The 19,050-nt window shown below is 37.6% G+C and overlaps 1 long non-coding RNA gene across 1 annotated transcript; it reads right to left on the reverse strand.

Moving 5' to 3' along the window:
- Positions 1–2,056: 2,056 nt before the first annotated feature.
- On the reverse strand, positions 2,057–8,655 carry LOC133810973 (uncharacterized). Its single transcript, XR_009882617.1, has 3 exons — positions 4,477–8,655; positions 3,483–3,546; positions 2,057–2,322 (listed from the first exon to the last, which is right to left on the reverse strand). It is a non-coding gene; the product is annotated as an uncharacterized LOC133810973 (long non-coding RNA).
- Between the last annotated feature and the right edge of the window lie 10,395 nt (positions 8,656–19,050).

The following is a 19,050-nucleotide window of genomic DNA, read 5'->3' on the forward strand; positions in this document are numbered from 1 at the left end:
CTTCCCGGACCACTCCCTTTCTGTACCACCATCTGACAGTTCGGTCCCGGTTCAACTAGTGGACGAGCTTCTGCATTGCCTCCGCTGATTCAAAGCCGTGATCTTGTCGACTGTATTGCCGAAGACACTACGACTTCCAGATCTGATACCCCACAATAATTTTCTTGGTCCTTTTCTCTCTCTCTCTCTCTCTCTCTCTCTTTGTACTACCTTTGAGACCATAGGATTGTTAGGGTCGGGACCACTGCATAGGGTGGTTCTGAATAGGACAGTGATTTGTAGTGCAGAGCCATCTCGGATCATTTCAGAATTTCTGAAATTGATTCGGGATCATTAGGAAATGAGCCTTTCATTCCTAGTTCCCGACCAAGGCTCTTGGGATCTCCATTGATCCTGGTCCTGGGTTCGGAGGGGACTTCTCCAAGCAGTAGTAGGAGAAACCCCCATACCTTAACTAATTTCCTTGGGTTTTGGTGCTGACTGCTTGGTTTTTTGTTTTCTTTGTTGTCCCCAGATTCCTGATCATGAGCCATGGCGTCACTCTTCACCTGGAGGACTTCGTAAATTCGGACCTAGTTGTCCTGGAAGGGCGCAAGCCCCTCATGGGCAATACATGGGAAATGGACGGGGAAAAGAACGAGTTCCAGAACTACCGGATGCTGGACGCCCTGGAGAAGCATATGGGAATAGAATTGACTCCTGGACTATTCTATAACTGGATGGCTAGGAAGGAGGAGAAGGTCCACACCAGCGTGGGTGAGTTCAGAGCTTGGAGTGTAGGCCATATTAGTGTGGGTGCTACGCTCCTGCTTCATGACTACTTCGTGTGATTCCTTAAGTTCGTGGGAATCACGTCGTTCCAACTCCTGCCACAGGCCTACAAGTTGCTTATGGGGTGGCGCATTTTCTTTGCGTCAAAGGAGATCCTAGTGCCTACTCCCGCGGAGGTGCTGTACTTTTATAAGCTGGAGTCGCAGCTTAACGTCGAAGACAAGACCCGAGACGACTTCTACAGATTGAAGCCCCGCAGAAACTATCCGACTCCTTGTAGTTCCTGGAAGCACCCCCCGGATGTCAGGCACTACTGGTTCATGACATCCGGGTTTCTCCTGGAGAAGAACCCCACGTTGGTGTTGGACTTCCAGCGCGTGGGTAAGTTGTTTTCTCCCTAACTCCTTTTCATTTTCCTTTTGTTTTGTCTGTTCCTCATTCATGCTCCTAGAAAATAGGACCGTATGCCCAAACTCTCCTCACCAAATCAATCCTAGATCGGAAGAAGTATTACACCACCCTGAGTATGGAGGAGCTGGACGTGGGGGACTACGTGAACACGAAGAATTTACGACTAGTTGGAATGCTTGCGGCCAACCAGACGATTGCGGCCCCTAGCTTTCGGGGGCTGCAGTGCGAGAGAGATCCCGCCCTGAGGGAGGAATTGGCCCTCGTTCATATCGAGGCTGTTGAGGTCGCGGCCCGAGCGGATGCGACTTAGAAGAAAAAGGAGCAGGCCCGCCAAGTGAGGAGGACCGCATCTGAGGAGTTGGATGCCCTCCTCAGGGAGGCTCAGCCGAACACTGGGGCTCCTGGAGCCAGCATCTCGGGGCAAGGTAATTTGCCTTTGATTTTAACTTATGTTCCTCACCTCGAGGACTTAGTTAGAGAAAAGCAAATATACCGAGACTACCCGACTGGGGTCGTCTGAGAAGTGGGGCTTCCCTGCCCCATTGTCTTGGATACATCAATCCTCATGTATACTTCCGGGTTCCTACAATATGGTAATTTTATGGACCTGGACGACATGGGGGACCGCATTCATTCCTTCATCTTAGGGGAGTTGAGTCATGCCCGTGGTTTAGATAAGGGTTTGTCCCGGAGGACCTTAGACTAATATTTGTTTTATCTTTGATTTCCATCTCCGTTTATATGTTTTGCTGACTATCTTTTGTTTGCCTATTTCAGACGATTCAAGCATGTTGAATCTCGTGGCCAAGATGAAAGATATGATCAAGGCCAGGGCAGCTGCTGCTAGGGCTTCAGCGAAGAAGGCCGCTAAGGGCCCTGTAACGTCCCTAAGGTAGGGTACGTCTGCCACATACTCGTAATTCTAGGGTTTACGAGTATGTAAGGCACTTGACCAAAAGAATTAAATAAAATGATACGAAGAAATACAGAAAAATTTAAAACTTTTATATAAACTTATTAGAAGAAATTATTACACGTATGAATACTTTGAATTTAAGGCAGCCATATGAAAACTCTAAACCATTATTGCATTGCTACTGAGTCCGTGCTCCACAAGTTGCTCAACAGCTAAAGCCACACCTGGAAAAATGTTGGAAAATAACATAATGAGCTAACGCTCAGTAAGCAAATCTCATGCATACACATACACATGAATGTCGTGAGTTTGTAGTGCACATATACTAATATGCTGACTTATATACTTATGCATTTCATTTATTGCTCATGCACTTTCAAACTTTACTTTTATGCTCCTTCTTTTAGTTTCACATTTTTATGGGCCCAATATCACTTGTGCACACTGTTTGATTCAGCCAATGCCTGCAGGGCTTGTTACACATATCATATAGAATCCCATGGGTTCTCCTCCGGCTAGCCATCATCTCAGCTAGGCTCATCATAACACTCATTTCATCGTTGCCATAGCTGCCATACTTATTACACATATGGAGGAGAAAGACGGAAACATGGCAAACATATCTGAATGGTCAACTCTGACCTAGCCCACACTAGTGGGCAGCCACTATAAGTCTTATAGACTTCCGTCTTCTTTACTGAACTTACTTGATTGCTTCATCAAAACAGTGGCACCCTTTTTAAACATCTTATTATCACTTTGCTTAAGCCTTGTGTCATTAAAATGTTTAACTTTACATAAGACTTTTCAAGACATTTCATAACTTTTCTCATATTCATATGCATGGTCTTATATCACATAATAATGTATCACATAACTGTACATGCCATGCATACATGCTGATGCTGAAATGCCAATGTTCGTGTTCATGACTGATGTTGATGGTATTCAATCAAGGCATTGTATCACATCTCATATAACTCAAAACATCTTTAGTCATAATACATGAAGCTTTGGGTTGGTGGCGTTGTTATACCTTAACGTAGAGCTATGGCTCAGGTCTAAGGTTTCCAGCCTAAAAACTTAAACGCTTCATATATCATAACATATAACAAATCATGAACATAGAGTAATCCACATATCCATCAACATAAGAACACATACTTGCACATAATTCATATCATTCTTAACCAAGTAAGACATCTTTCACATATCACAGAATTCATCAATTACATATCACACAACACCCTTATGGTGTTCATATAACCATTCTTCACATACTTATCATATGCATCATCATCATACCATACTTAACTCATCAGATGTACACAATCAATGTAGTCATGCATCTTACACTTAAGCACAAAAGGTGAGATTTACTTACCTTAGGTCCTTAGCTTATTTTAAAATTCCTCACCAAGAGTCAATCAATCAAATCCATACAAATCCTATTCAAGGCACATCATTTATTAAATTCTATCAAAATCATAAATATACACTATTGATAGTGTATATTAATAATACCAGAAACTATATAAATGATAATAATAAATTATTATCAACGTAATGCAAATAACTCTTCATATAAAACCATGCTTTAAACCTTGCTCATAAGATAATGTACCCTTATGATAATAATAATAATAATCCCAACAAAAATAATAATTATCGTCTATAATTAAACTTATTTCGATATTAATAACAAAATACTTCAATAGCAATACGTATATGGATGTATATATTCAAATAGTCATTTTATAAAAGAAATCATATTTTTAACATAAAGTTGTAATAATCAATATAATGATAATAATATAAATATAAATATTTATATTATTATTAATTAGTCATAATATCAATTCCAGTGATATAATAAATATACTTTCTCCAAACTTCACTGGTCTTACAAATATCAATAACTGTAAGAAACTAATATTTGATATTATTTTAATATTCAAATATTAATATACAATAATAATGGTTAGATAATAGGTTTACTATAAATTATACTTTTCATATATATATATATATATATGAATCTGTATTCTTGATTTACTTAACAAAATAATAACAATAATAATTAAAATTACTTAATCATAATAATTTCCATATTAATATAAAATCAATTAAATATGTATTTTTATACTTGATTTAATATCTAATATTTTCTAGAAAATTAGACAGCACAACGGCTATAAAGTGGACAATTCCAAAATCAAAACCTGTATCAAAAATATATATAATCCCAGACAGCCAGTAAATTACAGAAAACATTCCATATATCAATAATATATAATTATATACCATAAATACACATAATAACAATTACTCTAATCAATCACAATTAAATCACAATATATAGGTTAAAGAAATTATACCAAAATGATCGGGTTCCACAATAAGTCAAACGATGATTTTCTGAGACTCAAAACGTACTTCGGAACCTCGAACACTAAGTTTCGACCGTCGATCTACGGTGGATCGCGGTGGCTCGTGGTGGGCCCACCACCCAACTATGGTAGATGTAGGAACAAGTTATTGGGTTTTGAAGCCCACAACACGAGGAGCACGATGGTGGTGACGGATCGGCAAACGGATGCCCGAGGTGGCCGAATCGCAACTTTGAAGTCGCGGGGTGGCCGAACTTAAATCGAGTGGTTGAGGCGTTTAATCGGCGAGTGAGCTCTAGATTCCCGCGTGGGTCGATAGTTCGGAGGCCTCTGAATCCAACGGTCCGGCGCGTGGCTAAAAATGGTGGCCGGAAAGTACTCCTGCGTCGTCGGCAACAGTAACACGCAGAGAGAGAGAGAGAGAGAGAGAGAGAGAGAGAGAGAGTTTCTGAGGAGAGAGAGAGAGGGGCTCGGGTAAAATGAAAGGCTGAAGCCTTTTATTTTATTTTATTTTATTTTATTTATTTATTTATTTTTAAAAATTACACTTGGACCCAAAATACTAAAATTCTTTTCAAATAAGCCCTTTAGCCAAACTTTCTTAATTTTATAAAAATCCCCAATTAAAATTATATGACATTTGGGTCCAATACTTGACTACTCAAGTTTCTCTTTCTTTAATCTCATTAAAAACATAAAATCATATTTTAAACACTATTTTTCCATTACTATTTCTTAATTTGTAAAGTTGTACATTTTATGTATTAAAACTTTGATTTATAATAAATAAATGTATTATGAAAATGTTGGATATTACAATCCTTCCCCCGTTAAAATAATTTCGTCCTCGAAATTTCAAACTAAAATTTGATAATCGGAGACAAGAACTACCATTACAAATAAACAGAACAACATTTCACAGCATAAGATTTTATACACAACACTTACTTTCACCCCGAAAACAAAACTTATTCCTGACTTCTTGTAATCCTTATCATATATAAAAAGGCGAGGATGTGTAAACACCTCACATGAGGACTACAATATAGATAGAAAGGAAATAAGCTATAACAATAGTATAAATTACAATGAATGTATACGAAAATACAAACGAATCCTCATCATCCATACTTTTGAACACAAACCACATAACGTAAGAAGAGAAAATGACCATCATCATGAAAACATCCTTGATCTTCATGTCTTACAGTCAAATTTTTTTTTTTTTTTTTTAAGCAGATGCAATTGACTGGTTATACCTTGATAATAGATGCTAAATTGAGCAACAAGTTTGTTCAATAGAAAGTTTTTCGGCATAAAAAAAAATTGGATAACTAGAAAACAATTATATAGCCGATGAAGATTATTCTTTAAAACCAAGTCTCTGTGAAACCCTTTCGTTGTCAAAACCGACTTCTTGCCCTGAATGAGAAATAGTGAGATAGGCCATTCATTAGGTACCAGTTCAGAAAAGCCTGACTCTCATTCTTTCTCTAAGAAAACATTTAAAAATCAAAATTGTTTCCAAATGTATAAAATAATAAAGGGCATATTGATACTATGCTAGAATGCAAATAACCGTGGCCACTCGGAAATTCACACACTTAGCTTAGTATCCCTTCATTGAATAAAACATGGGATAAGTCTTGACTGACCAATCCACCACTTCATCTACGAAAACGAATAATTCTCACATGTCTAATAAGTTAGGCATGTCTCATTTCAACACCTATACCAATAATACTCAGTCATCACTTCACACAAGTAATACATTATCTTACTTTCGGGATAAAACAGCTAATATACTATAATTTAATCGCCGAAAGTAATTCACACTACAGAGTAATTCAGTAAATAACATTTATCACCTCGATTCATTCAACAATTTACAAATTGTTTCCATGTTCAAATCAGGATCGCAAAATCAATAGAAGTGATTTCCATGTCGACAACATCTAATAAGTTTGACTTTCATCATTAGAGAGGATAGCGTAACACATTGAACAAGATAAAATCTGTGATATCTATCTTGAAAACAAACAAATTCAAGGATCCAATGACCCAACAGTTCAACACATTTTTCTATAAATAAAATTCATCACATACACACTAAAACACAATCAATCTCAAGCTTTTGAAAACCAAATCATTATTACTTCCGTCCATTACTCAAGCTAAGCAACCCATGGCATCCTCATCATCTCAGCTGAACTTAGACCTAACTTTAGCTTTACCTGAGCCAAATCTTCCCACTATCGAATCTTCACCACAAATTTCTGCACCCCTACCACAGCTAATGGTGTATCCTACGGTACACATCCCAGAACGAAATACTCAATTTCCCAGAGTTTGGCTTCCCAAATTTTATTCTGATACTGGCCTTGTCACGGTGGAGGATTCAGCTATGCTCGATAAAAAGGTGGCCATTAGTATAGGTCAAAGCATACTCACCCCTAAAGACCAAATAATTTTATCCCATAGGTCAGACCTACAAGCTGTAAAAGATTCCTTAGTTCTTACCACTCAGGCGGCAGCATCGGTCTCAAACCTAGGCCAACGGGTTCTTGCAAGAGAACAAGAGGTTGACCACTTGAAAAGGTATATAGAAACACAAAAACAAGAGATGATAACCATTAGAAATGCCAACAAGGCATTGATTCGAGAGAAGGAGAAGTTGGTTAAGGAGAATGGGACTTTAACTACACTTCTTGCTAACTACTCAGTCGATATGAAGGAAAAATTTCAGACACTGCAAACTACTGGGGAGACCCTTAGAGTTGAACAACAAAAGTTGATTGACGAGGTAGAACGTGTCCAAAACCCCAATCCTTAATAGATTATGTATTTTTTTTTTTTTTTTTATCTATATATTACTACTGTTTCACTAAAGTCTCTTATTGTGTGTGCTCTCAGCAACAACCTAAAACTTTGCTCTCCAAAACACTAACCTGACATATTAACCCTTAACACACTAACTGAACTGATAGATCACTTTCAAAGCTTGAGAATATCAATTAACAATCCAAACATCAACATCGATAAATCATCAATTATTTATCACATCAATAATAAAGGCATGCATTCAGATAAATAACAAACTTCAATTTCTCTACCGTGCATGAGAATATTCATTTAATCCAAACTCAAACTTATATCATGGAAACTCAAACACACAATGAGTTTCTAATACAATTATACAACATCATTAACATACATTAACTAAAATATGGATAAATTATACTAACCATTAACGTGTGGCTTGTCTTGTGGCGGAACTCAGTAGCATTTCAGATCCCAAAATCTAATAACATAACGAGTATACGACATCTACAAACTCAAAGCTCTGATACCATTTGTAACGTCCCTAAGGTAGGGTACGTCTGCCACATACTCGTAATTCTAGGGTTTACGAGTATGTAAGGCACTTGACCAAAAGAATTAAATAAAATGATACGAAGAAATACAGAAAAATTTAAAACTTTTATATAAACTTATTAGAAGAAATTATTACACGTATGAATACTTTGAATTTAAGGCAGCCATATGAAAACTCTAAACCATTATTGCATTGCTACTGAGTCCGTGCTCCACAAGTTGCTCAACAGCTAAAGCCACACCTGGAAAAATGTTGGAAAATAACATAATGAGCTAACGCTCAGTAAGCAAATCTCATGCATACACATACACATGAATGTCGTGAGTTTGTAGTGCACATATACTAATATGCTGACTTATATACTTATGCATTTCATTTATTGCTCATGCACTTTCAAACTTTACTTTTATGCTCCTTCTTTTAGTTTCACATTTTTATGGGCCCAATATCACTTGTGCACACTGTTTGATTCAGCCAATGCCTGCAGGGCTTGTTACACATATCATATAGAATCCCATGGGTTCTCCTCCGGCTAGCCATCATCTCAGCTAGGCTCATCATAACACTCATTTCATCGTTGCCATAGCTGCCATACTTATTACACATATGGAGGAGAAAGACGGAAACATGGCAAACATATCTGAATGGTCAACTCTGACCTAGCCCACACTAGTGGGCAGCCACTATAAGTCTTATAGACTTCCGTCTTCTTTACTGAACTTACTTGATTGCTTCATCAAAACAGTGGCACCCTTTTTAAACATCTTATTATCACTTTGCTTAAGCCTTGTGTCATTAAAATGTTTAACTTTACATAAGACTTTTCAAGACATTTCATAACTTTTCTCATATTCATATGCATGGTCTTATATCACATAATAATGTATCACATAACTGTACATGCCATGCATACATGCTGATGCTGAAATGCCAATGTTCGTGTTCATGACTGATGTTGATGGTATTCAATCAAGGCATTGTATCACATCTCATATAACTCAAAACATCTTTAGTCATAATACATGAAGCTTTGGGTTGGTGGCGTTGTTATACCTTAACGTAGAGCTATGGCTCAGGTCTAAGGTTTCCAGCCTAAAAACTTAAACGCTTCATATATCATAACATATAACAAATCATGAACATAGAGTAATCCACATATCCATCAACATAAGAACACATACTTGCACATAATTCATATCATTCTTAACCAAGTAAGACATCTTTCACATATCACAGAATTCATCAATTACATATCACACAACACCCTTATGGTGTTCATATAACCATTCTTCACATACTTATCATATGCATCATCATCATACCATACTTAACTCATCAGATGTACACAATCAATGTAGTCATGCATCTTACACTTAAGCACAAAAGGTGAGATTTACTTACCTTAGGTCCTTAGCTTATTTTAAAATTCCTCACCAAGAGTCAATCAATCAAATCCATACAAATCCTATTCAAGGCACATCATTTATTAAATTCTATCAAAATCATAAATATACACTATTGATAGTGTATATTAATAATACCAGAAACTATATAAATGATAATAATAAATTATTATCAACGTAATGCAAATAACTCTTCATATAAAACCATGCTTTAAACCTTGCTCATAAGATAATGTACCCTTATGATAATAATAATAATAATCCCAACAAAAATAATAATTATCGTCTATAATTAAACTTATTTCGATATTAATAACAAAATACTTCAATAGCAATACGTATATGGATGTATATATTCAAATAGTCATTTTATAAAAGAAATCATATTTTTAACATAAAGTTGTAATAATCAATATAATGATAATAATATAAATATAAATATTTATATTATTATTAATTAGTCATAATATCAATTCCAGTGATATAATAAATATACTTTCTCCAAACTTCACTGGTCTTACAAATATCAATAACTGTAAGAAACTAATATTTGATATTATTTTAATATTCAAATATTAATATACAATAATAATGGTTAGATAATAGGTTTACTATAAATTATACTTTTCATATATATATATATATATATGAATCTGTATTCTTGATTTACTTAACAAAATAATAACAATAATAATTAAAATTACTTAATCATAATAATTTCCATATTAATATAAAATCAATTAAATATGTATTTTTATACTTGATTTAATATCTAATATTTTCTAGAAAATTAGACAGCACAACGGCTATAAAGTGGACAATTCCAAAATCAAAACCTGTATCAAAAATATATATAATCCCAGACAGCCAGTAAATTACAGAAAACATTCCATATATCAATAATATATAATTATATACCATAAATACACATAATAACAATTACTCTAATCAATCACAATTAAATCACAATATATAGGTTAAAGAAATTATACCAAAATGATCGGGTTCCACAATAAGTCAAACGATGATTTTCTGAGACTCAAAACGTACTTCGGAACCTCGAACACTAAGTTTCGACCGTCGATCTACGGTGGCTCGTGGTGGGCCCACCACCCAATTATGGTAGATGTAGGAACAAGTTATTGGGTTTTGAAGCCCACAACACGAGGAGCACGATGGTGGTGACGGATCGGCAAACGGATGCCCGAGGTGGCCGAATCGCAACTTTGAAGTCGCGGGGTGGCCGAACTTAAATCGAGTGGTTGAGGCGTTTAATCGGCGAGTGAGCTCTAGATTCCCGCGTGGGTCGATAGTTCGGAGGCCTCTGAATCCAACGGTCCGGCGCGTGGCTAAAAATGGTGGCCGGAAAGTACTCCTGCGTCGTCGGCAACAGTAACACGCAGAGAGAGAGAGAGAGAGAGAGAGAGAGAGAGAGTTTCTGAGGAGAGAGAGAGAGGGGCTCGGGTAAAATGAAAGGCTGAAGCCTTTTATTTTATTTTATTTATTTATTTATTTTTAAAAATTACACTTGGACCCAAAATACTAAAATTCTTTTCAAATAAGCCCTTTAGCCAAACTTTCTTAATTTTATAAAAATCCCCAATTAAAATTATATGACATTTGGGTCCAATACTTGACTACTCAAGTTTCTCTTTCTTTAATCTCATTAAAAACATAAAATCATATTTTAAACACTATTTTTCCATTACTATTTCTTAATTTGTAAAGTTGTACATTTTATGTATTAAAACTTTGATTTATAATAAATAAATGTATTATGAAAATGTTGGATATTACAGGCCCAGCCAAAAAGAAGGTGCTTGAGCTGGTCCTCGGGGATTCGAGGCCGGACGCAGAAGTTACTTAGAGGGCTTTGGCCATGAGTGTCCCCCCAGCAGGGAAAACTGGGAACGTTGCGTCCGCGCTCGCTTCTCCTCCGGTCATCGACTGGGAGCAAGAGCCCTTGGAAGACCGGAGGTCAGAGAAAAGAGTCGCGGACTTGGCCGCTAGCGAATCCGCGAAGTGGGCCAAGAGGGCAAGGACCAAGGAGCTCGCCTCGGCTGAAAAGCATTCTTTCGAGGAGAGCCTTATTATTACTCGGGAAGTTCTAGAGGCTCTCGTGCTCTTGATAAACCTGGCTCTCCCCGAGGAAGGGGACATGGTCCTCCAGGAGAAGAGGGAAAAAATGGTGGCCCGAGCCTGGGAAGACGGCAAGACGAAACGAGAGGAAGTGTACCGGGCCCTTAATATCCATAGAAAAGTGGAGTTTTCCGAACGTCTGGATGCCTTCAACGCTCCCCAACTAATCGTGGACCGGTCTGTGACTGAGACCGATTTTCGGCCTAAGTTAGGGCATGACATGGCTCCGCTGGCCGCAGATTTGTTGGCCCAGGTTGGGACAACAATGTCCATCTTGCAACTGAAGCGGTATGCCACCCTAGCCAACCAGGATGCCCTGTTCATATCCCAGGCCATCCTTCACCAAGCCACGGCTGTAAGTTATATGTTCATATATATATATACATTTATTTATTTTTACATACTTGTTGCCTGTATGTTTTCTAACTTCGATTTGTTCCAGGGCGCGTTGTTGGCCCATAGGAACGCGGACTTGGTGGCGGAGATGGCGATGAAACTGGAGACGGTCCAGTTAGAGCTGGAGGAGGTCGTTAACCAGTGGGAAGCCGCCAGGCCCTGGCCAAAGAGGCTGCCCAGATCCAAGCTGACCGCAAGGAGGCCGCCCAACTTGAGGAAACTTTGTCCAGGAAGGACGCCAACCACAAAAGTTGGTGGATAGTCTGGAGGTGGAGCTTATTTGAGTTTGTGGCTCAGAGGCATCGACCAAAATCCTCTAGGAGGCAGTTGAGGCCCAATCTCATCAGGATCCGGAGAAGGTTGCAACTCTTGATTCCCGAGTCCAAGTCCTGGACAGCTTGCTTCAGTTGGAGGTGAAATGAAATGAAGGGGCTTGCCAAGAGAAGGAGCAGGCAGATGCTTTGCTAGAGGCCACCTTTGATGAGGCCATATATATGGCTTGGCTCCAGGACAAAAGCATGAACCTCCTCGTTTACCTTGATCCTGCCGTGAAGTGAGCTGAATTCGTGGCCAAGGAAAAATCCAACGTGGAGCTCTTGGCTGGGGATGAACAAGATGAAGTTGTTCTAGAGGCCCTGGAGCAAGTCGAATTCTAGGCCTGGGCCTTTAAGTTGTAATCGTGGCTTCCTTTTTTTTTCCTTTTGTACTTGTATTGCTTTTTATGGACGTGGATGCGTCTGAGACAATTTTATTGTTTTGATTTTATATATTGATTTTATTTCTTGCACCATGTTTTCCCTTTTTCATTCATTTAATTTTTCTCCAAGATTCACTAAGTGTCTTACCACTTTGCATGAACATGAGTCGAATGTTTGGTTCCGGTTTGTAATATCCAACATTTTCATAATACATTTTTTTTATTATAAATCAGAGTTTCAATACATAAAATATACAAGTTTACAAATTTAAGAAATAGTAATGGAAAAATAGTGTTTAAAATATGATTTTATGTTATTAATGAGATTAAAGAGAGAGAAACTTGAGTATTCAAGTATTGGACCCAAATGTCATATAATTTTAATTGGGGATTTTTATAAAATTAAGAAAGTTTTGCTAAGGGCTTATTTGAAAAGAATTTTAATATTTTGGGTCCAAGTGTAATTTTAAAAAAAGGCTTTAGCCTTTTACCCGTAGCTTCTCTCTCTCTCCTCAGAAAAATTTCTTATCTTTCTCTCTCATTCTCTTCCTCTTTCTTTCTCTCTCTTTCTCCTCTTTGTGTGTTACTGTTGCCGACGACGCACGACTACTTTTCAGCCGCCACATATAGCCACGCGCCGGACCGTTGGATTCAGAGGCCTCCGAACCACGCGGGAATCTAGAGATCACTCGTCGATTAAACACCTCAACCGACCGATTTAAGTTCGGCCACCCTACGACTTCAAAGTTGCGATTCGGCTACCTCGGGCATCAGTTTGTCGACCCGTCACCACCATCGTGTTCCTCGTGTTATGGGCTTCAAAACCCAATAACTTGTTCTCACATTTACCATAGTTTGGTGGTGGGCCCACCACGAGCCACCACGATCCAATCGTAGATCGACGGTCAAAACTTAGTGTTCGAGGTACCGAAGTTCGTTTTGAGTTTCAGAAAATCATCGTTTGACTTGTTGTGGAACCTGATCATTGTGGTATAAATTCTTTGACCTATATTGTTATTAATTAGAGTAATTATTATTATGTGTATTTATAGTATATAATTATATATTCTTGATATATTGAATATTTTTCTGTAATTATACTGGCTGTATGGGATTATATGTATTTCGGATACATGTTTTGATTTTGGGATTGTCCATTTTATAGCCGTTGTGCTGTCCAATTTTTTAGAAAATATTAGATATTAAATAAATTATAAAAATGCATATTTAATTTATTTTCTATTAATATGGAAACTATTATGATTAATTAATTTTAATTATTATTGTTATTGTTGACTGTGTTTTTAGCCAACGACGTGAGAACGTCAAAAACGACAAACCTTCAAGAGAAAATAAAACGACACAGACGGGTTTTGAACAGAAAATAAATAACACATCAATTTTTATAGTGGTTCAGCCCCAATATGTTGGTAATAGCCTAATCCACTTAGAGTTGTGATTATAGATCTGTACTCAAGATCAGATGGACTGAGCCAACTGAGTTTCTTCAGTACAGATTGCAAAAATACAAGAATCCTTTCAAATATCAGCACTTTCTCTCTCTAGAATACTCAGACCCAAATTTTCTCTCTCTAGAAAGAAGAAGCAGAAGAAGCCCCTCTCTCATCCCATAAGCCCTCTATTTATAGGCTTAGGGTCATACATACGGTATCCCCTAGAACCGGGATATTTTATTATATTTATTACATTTAAATTACAAAGAAACATTCAAAATTCAAAATGTAACAAATCCCCCATTTGTGGGAAGAATGAGAGATTCCCGCATATCTTGTTGAAGTTGTTTATGGGAATCTTGACTTAGTCTCCTCTAGCTAGTTGATCCACCTCCTACTGACCACCCATGCAAGTGCTGGTCGGACATGTGCATGGTGGTAGGACATACACTTGTTGGTCGGACGTGCATGGTGGTAGGACATGCACTTCTCTCCTCATCCTTGGGGTCTCCTAGGTCCACTCTCTTGAGTTCTCCTCGGACCAAGGTCTCTTGGGCTCTCCTCCTCGGACCTCATCCTTGGGGTCTCCTAGGATCACTCTCTTGGGGTCTCCTAGGACCTCATCCTTGGGGTCTCCTAGGATCACTCTCTTGGGGTCTCCTAGGACCACATCCTTGGGGTCTCCTAGGATCACTCTCTTGAGTTCTCCTCGGATGCACTCTCCTTAGCTCTCCTAGGATGCACTCTCCTTAGCTCTCCTAGAATGCATTCTCCTTAGCCTCCGAAGATCCACTCTCCTAAGCTCTCCTAGGATGCATTCTCCTTAGCCTCCTAGGATGCACTCTCCTTAGCTTTCCTCGGACCAAGGTGCACTTGGCTTGGTTATGACATCATTCAAGCAGTCCAAATTCTTCGTCAGTCTACCGGGTCACTTTTTCACAACTCTCAGAAGTCAATGTATTTATTGACTATTTAATGTGTCTTTTACGGACCATGTACTGCCATTTGTCACCTCTATTGCCACGTCATCAATCTCCATTTTTTGGGATAAGAGTTATTATTTTGTTAAGTAAATCAAAAATATAGTTTCATATATATATATATATATATATGAAAAGTATGATTTATAGTAAACCTATTATTTAACAATTATTATATATTAATATTTGAATATTAAAATAATATTAAATATTAGTTTCTTACAGTTATTGATATTTGTAAGATCAGTGAATTTTGGAGAAAGTATATTTATTATATCACTGGAATTGATATTATGACTAATTAATAATAATATAAATATAAATATTTATGTTTATATTATTATCATTATATCGATTATTACAATTTTATGTTAAAAATATGATTTCTTTTATAAAATGACTATTTGAATATATGCATTCATATACGTATTGTTATTGAAGTATTTTGTTATGAATATAGAAATAAGTTTATTTATAGACGATAATTATTATTGTTGTTGGGATTATTATTATTGTTGTTGTTGTTGTTGTTGTTGTTGTTGTTATTATTATTATTATCATAAAAGTACATTATCTTATGAGCAAGGTTTAAAGCATGGTTTTATATAAAGAGTTATTTGCATTACGTTGATAATAATTATTATTATCATTTATATAGTTTCTAATATTGTTAATATACACTATCAATAGTGTACATTTACGATTTTGATAGAATTTAATAAATGATGTGCCTTGAATAAGATTTGTATGGATTTGATTGATTGACTCTTGGTGAGCAATTTTAAAATAAGCTAAGGACCTAAGGTAAGTAAATCTCACATTTTGTGCTTAAGTGTAAGACTCATGACTACATTGATTGTGTATATCTTATGAGTTAAGTATGAGATGATGATGATGCATATGATATGTATGTGAAGAATAGTTATATGAATATCATAATGATGTTGTGTGATATATAATTGATGAATTTTTGTGATATGTAAAAGATGTCTTACTTGGTTAAGATTGATATGAATTATGTGCAAGTATATGTTCTTATGTTGATGAATATGTGGATTACTTTTATGTTCATGATTTTGTTATATGTTATGATATATGAAGCATTTAAGTTTTAAGGCTGGAAACCTTAGACCTGAGCCATAGCTCTACGTTAAGGTATAACAACGCCACCAACCCTAAGCTTCATGTATTATGACTAAAGATGTTTTGAGTTATATGAGATGTGATACAATGCCTTGATTGAATACCATCAAACATAAATCATGAACATGAACATTGGCATTTCAGCATCTACATGTATGCATGGCATGTAAAGTTATGTGATACATTATTATGTGATATAAGACCATGCATAAGAATATGAGAAAAGTTATGAAATGCCTTGAAAAGTCTTATGTAAAATTAAACATTTTAATGACACAAGGCTTAAGCAAAGTGATAATAAGATGTTTAAAAAGGGTGCCACTGTTTTGATGAAGCAATTAAGTAATTTTAGTAAAGAAGACGGAGGTCTATAAGACTTATAGTGGCTGCCCACTAGTGTGGGCTAGGTCAGAGTTGACCATTCAGATATGTTTGCCATGTTCCCGTCTTTCTCCTCCATATGTGTAATAAGTATGGCAGCTATGGCAATGATGAAATGAGTGTTATGATGAGCCTAGTTGTGATGATGGCTAGCCAGAGGAGAACCCATGGGATTCTATATGATACGTGTAACAATCCCTGCAGGCATTGGCCAAATCAAATAGTGTGCACAAGTGAAATCAGGCCCATAAAAATGTGAAAGTAAAAGAAATAACATAAAAGTAAAGTTTGAAAGTGCATGAGCAATAAATGAAATGCATAAGTATATAAGTCAGCATATTAGTATATGTGCACTTCAAACTCACGATATTCATGTGTATGTGTATGCATGAAATTTACTTACTGAGCGTTAGCTCATTATGTTATTTTCCAACATTTTTCCAGGTGTGGCTTTAGATGTTGAGCAACTTGTGGAGCACGGACTCAATAGCAATGCAATAGTGGTTTAGGGTTTTTCATATTGCTACATTAAATTTAAAGTATTCATACGTGTAATAATTTCTATTAATAAGTTTATATAAAAGTTTTAAATTTTTATGTATTTCTTAGTATCATTTTATTTAATTCATTTGGTCAAGTGCCTAACATACTCGTAAACTCTGGAATTACGAGTATGTGGCAGACGTACCCTACCTTAGGGTCGTCACACAGTTACAACGGCCGGGACCAGTAGGGAAAGGTTGTAGAATGCATTTAGCCTGTCGAGGGACCTGTTTTCGAGTCTTGACGGCCTGGACCATTTCAGACTTTATCAATATAACTTAGCTTTTTTATCCCGATTTTGTAGTTTGGGCTCCAACGGCCTGAACCATCAGAGAATTCTTTTGGATATGACTTAATTAGTTAACTTTCTTTAATCCTATCATTCAGTTTCCAACGGCCTGGACCGCTAGGGAGTTTGTTAACTATTGTCAAATTTATTTGTCTTGATTTCGATGTTCAGGTTCCAATGGCCTTGGCCATCAGGGATTAGTTGATTAGCTTATTTTGAACCTAGGGGTTAGGTTTCAATGACCTGGGCCTTTTACAAGTCTAATTTTAAATGACGTAGACCCGAGGCTCATGTTCCATTGGTTCTGGGCCATTATGGAGGAGACATGAACGAGGATTCGATTATTTGAGACCGCGTTAGGTCAACTGATTTTGGGAATTTCATATTCTCTAACCATATATGTCCGAGTTAGGATTTGGCCTAGGTCGTATGTCCTACTGAGTATTATACCTCCGGACCATGTGCATCCGGGTTAGGACTAAACCTAGGCCTTACGTTCTATTGGGTTTCGTGCCCCCCGGACCATGTGCGTCCGGGTTAGGACTAGGCCTGGGCCTTACGTTCTATTGGGTTTCGTACCCCCTGGACCATGTGCGTCTAGGTTAGGACTAGGCCTGGGCCTTACGTCCTATTGGATTTCGTACCCCCCGGACCATGTGTGTCTGGGTTAGGACTAGGCCTGGGCCTTACGTCCTATTGGGTTTTGTACCCCCCTGACCATGTACGTCTGGGTTAAGACTAGGCCTGAGCCTTAGTTGTATGTACCCCCCGGACCATGTATGTCCGAGTTAGGATTGGGCCTAGGTTGTATGTCCTACTGAGTATTATAACTTCAGACCATGTGCATCTGGGTTAGGACTAAGCCTAGGCCTTACGTTCTATTGGGTTTCGTGCCCCCCGGACCATGTGCGTCCGGGTTAGGACTAGACCTGGGCCTTACGTTCTATTGGGTTTCGTACCCCTCGGACCATGTGCGTCTGGGTCAGGACTAGGCCTGGGCCTTACGTCCTATTGGGTTTCGTACCCCCCGGACCATGTACGTTTGGGTTAAGACTAGGCCTGAGCCTTATGTCCTATTTTGTTGGGAGTTGGGTTTTGTACCCCCAGTCTATACGGTCTGGACCAGGACTAAACTCTGCGTTTTGCATCCTATTTTTTTTTTTTTTATTCCTAGACTTATTCATATAGATGGTCATACCCCTAAGTGAGCGAAGACTGTAGTCTTGGGTCACTTGTCCATGAAAAAGAATGAAAACGGACATGAACTTTTATTTCTTTACAATATTTCTTTATGATGTTTTGTAGACATCATTTTTATTAAGAAATCACCCTGGGGAGTACATTGTTTGCAAAAAAAATTAGAACAGAATCATGCCCTCTCGACTACTGATAGTACCGGCGAAGGTGTTCTGCGTTCCAGGCACTTGGGACCTATGTTCCGTCTAGTCGCCTTAAGCGATACGTTCCCGAACATACTTCATTTTGGATTTCATAGGGTCCTTCCTAGTTTGGTCCTAGAACCCCCACTCTCGGATCTTGGGTTGCAGGGAAAACTCTTCTCAGGATTAGATCGTCGGTTTCAAATTTTTTACTTTTAACCTTAGGGTTAAAATGCCTTGCAATCTTTCCCTGATACATCTTCAGTTGAACTTGAGTTTCTTCCTGAATCTCTTCAATAAGATCTAACAATTCTTGAAGTAAGGCGTGGTTCTGGACGGGATCATACGTCTCCCGTCGGTGAGACGGGACAGTCGTTTCCAC

The sequence above is a fragment of the Humulus lupulus genome, chromosome 1, assembly GCF_963169125.1.
Source record: "Humulus lupulus chromosome 1, drHumLupu1.1, whole genome shotgun sequence".
Classification (NCBI taxonomy): Eukaryota; Viridiplantae; Streptophyta; class Magnoliopsida; order Rosales; family Cannabaceae; genus Humulus; species Humulus lupulus.